This window comes from Bacillus rossius, chromosome 16 (genome assembly GCF_032445375.1).
Source record: "Bacillus rossius redtenbacheri isolate Brsri chromosome 16, Brsri_v3, whole genome shotgun sequence".
NCBI classification, from domain to species: Eukaryota; Metazoa; Arthropoda; class Insecta; order Phasmatodea; family Bacillidae; genus Bacillus; species Bacillus rossius.
The window spans coordinates 47,472,877-47,476,069 of NC_086343.1; the positions used below are offsets into that span (position 1 = coordinate 47,472,877).

The window sequence follows — 3,193 nt, forward strand, 5'->3', positions numbered from 1 at the left end:
GGTTCCGCCGAGAGGCGCTAGTGCCTGGTCACGCCCAATTCCCCCCCCCCCCCTTTATATACGAGCATCGAGTGTCAACTGTCAACTCTCCTCGACGAAACGGATATCGAGTTACTCGGCGGAATGCTATCGCGTTCATAACCTGCTTCGTCACTCTTCACTGAACATCGCAAGTTGTATTTAAGCACCTTCAGAGGTTGGAGTTCCACGCATCGTACACTCCGCTCACACTGCACACCACACGCTCGCGACCATGGCTTCAGCGAATGCACTGCGTGAACTGGCGGTATGTATGTCTACGTGCTGTGCCTTTGTTTGCTATCATTAAGATGCTCTCAGAGTTGACAAAACTAAATAAATGTGCTGCAAAATTTTATACAGAACGAGTCAGAACTCAACAGACAAACTTCACAAAAAACTTAGTTGGGGACTTACAGTGCAAGCGATGACAATGCTGATATGCGGCTTTGAAGTTAGAGCCTAAAAACTATTTAATGCAAAAAATGTATATAAGTATTTTTGATGTGGCACTAAACGGCTTGATAATGTTCAATTCAACAATTTCTTTAACGAACCGCAAAATTTGTCTCTGGTAAAACCATTTACAAAAAATATATATATTAAAATAAAGTTTTTCTTCTTCTCTCATTTCAATGAAACCAATGAAGTTGAGTTTTCATGTTGAAGCTGACGCCAAATTTTGTCTGCGAAATGAAATCTCATTTAGTATATTTTGTTGCCTTTAACTGTTTAGTGTTAATAAATATTCAATGTTTGGCTCTTTTTTTTTTCTTTTTTTTTTTAGAACGAGAGTCACCTTGATATAATTTGCTCTCATTAGGGTCAACACAAACTTTATGGACATAATCCCCTGCTTATTGCTGTAAAACAGAAATAATTCAAGAAAAGACAGTTGGTCATCTGCTGTGAAGTGTCAACGCCTAGTCCGCACCCCGGAAGAATTTAGCGTAGGCATTTAACATTTGAGATCATCAAATTTTATTTATTTTTTCATGTAGTTTTCTTTTCTGTAAATACTGGAAGCTTACCTACGACAGGCCGTGTAGAGCAGCAGTGGCATATGGCCATCAGATTGTTTTAAATCAAGATTCCTCGTTGACAGAATCAGTGGAAAATTCCATGTAGGTATTTTACATGGTTTGTTATTTATTTAGGGCGTTATTCTAAGACGTTCAGGTAAGCTAGCGAATAAGCACTACCTTATTGGGATACAACTGAAACCTAACTCGTGGGTCGTATTCCAAGATGAGGCCAAAACGAATCCCAGTCAGGAAAAAAAATCGGCAACAATTTTAAAAACGATGCCTTCGTGAGCCTAGAAAAGTATTTGAACGCATTATAGGGACGTTTCGCAACCATCGAAACAATTTTACGGCATAAATACTATAGATGGCTGTACCACTGTACAAAAATAGAAAGGTTCCTCAAATATTCATAGGTACTTTTAAAGTTTCGATTATATCTACTGAGGACCATTAAACTGTTAAAAATTTATTTCAGCATAGTTTCATTAGGATTCATCTGGGACACCAACAGGCTTGGTTCGTCCCCCGATAATCACAAAAATGACTACACACGAGTTAATGGTGACACGAATATGTTTACTGAACGGAATAAACGAAAAAGTGAGCTCTGAGCATGTGCAGAATTTGAAAAACAGAATGGCAATGAATATGACACCAAAATTAGTTCCCTTAAAATTTTGTCCCAGCGAAAACTAGCAACCAGATTAGGGTACATGTAGAAGTAGTATATTCAACACCTAAATCATTATATGTATGTCCTTAACTAATGACAGCACTGTTTCCTATGCATTACACTGCGTATGTCCCGGTGAGAGGGGTCCTGCCAATATTCTCCAACAATGTGCTCAGTATAGTTCCCATAAGAGACACCCACACACAACGATACGCAATTCTGGATCTCGGGGAACCATGCAAGACCAACTCTACTCATGATTCAAATGGGTTGGGTGTCAGAATAGAGCTTCTTGTACATGAGTTAAAATTCTTAGAAGTGTGTACACAAATTCATACACAAATTCTGAATGGAAGGCATCACTCTACATGTTTTCAGATTGTATGCTGGACTAGTCTTTTTTTCTCCTCTGAGATGTATGAATCTACAGTGCGAGATATTACTATGTAATGGATCTTAAAGTCAATCAAGAACTATTTTTTTAAAGGCACTTTGGTGTAACAAAGCTATTAATAAGTTTCCACAACTATGTATTTCAAGCTGAACATTTAAAATTAAAATTAAAATATAAATATTATTTTTAAACATTCTTTCTAGAGTGTTAATTTGTTTTCGATATAATTTAAAGGATAATATATAATGTTTAAATAGTGACCAACTTATAAACATATGAATGAAATTTGTTACTATTATATTAAATAATCAGGAACACGTTATGACTAGAGACCCGGAAAATTCGCGGGTTCAATGACCTCCAGGATAGACTCCAATATCCTCTACACACTCGGGCAAATGCCAACTGTTGATTGGCTGCTGACTTGTGAGTCGTCTCGACTGGGTGGCCTGTGATGGGTCTCTAGTTATGACACCACACGGACCCAGCTGCGTGTGTGGCTGGCATGTTCCCGTGCACAGGTGGCGTTGGCGTGTGTCCTCGTGGTGCTGCTGCCGGCGCAGGTGGCGGGGATGTACATGTTGCACCAGGAGTACCCCATGTACCCCATGTACATGTACCCGGCCTACCAGCACGGAATGAGAGTGCTCGTCCCGTCGTGGCAGGATCTCAACGAGTGGTACATGTGAGCGCCGCGCCGCCAAGAACTGCACACGTGGGCTGGGCTTCCTTAGTTCTGAATCACAGTGTGCAGCTTTCTCCGTGCCACACTGTAGGCTATCCTGTTGGTGCGTGGTGAGCAATCATTATTTGACGATGTAAGAATACCTGTACGACTATTAGATGGATAAAATATAACGTACCCAAGGTTAAATAACAAGAGCGTTCATCATTTCCGAATAATATGTTTGCAAATACTGTTTACCTGCTCATTTTAATGTGTATATTGTTTAATAATGTTTTAAAATAAATTAATTTTCACAATTTTCAATTTATTTTTTTAGTAATTGTGATATTTCACTGTAGTTCATTTCAACAAGTGAGGTAAGCATTAAGAATCCGAAAGAGCTATAAAGCAAT

At 39.0% G+C, this 3,193-nt stretch overlaps 1 long non-coding RNA gene across 1 annotated transcript; it reads left to right on the forward strand.

Moving 5' to 3' along the window:
- Positions 1–207: 207 nt before the first annotated feature.
- On the forward strand, positions 208–2,990 carry LOC134540226 (uncharacterized). Its single transcript, XR_010076427.1, has 2 exons — positions 208–286; positions 2,635–2,990. It is a non-coding gene; the product is annotated as an uncharacterized LOC134540226 (long non-coding RNA).
- Positions 2,991–3,193: the final 203 nt, after the last annotated feature.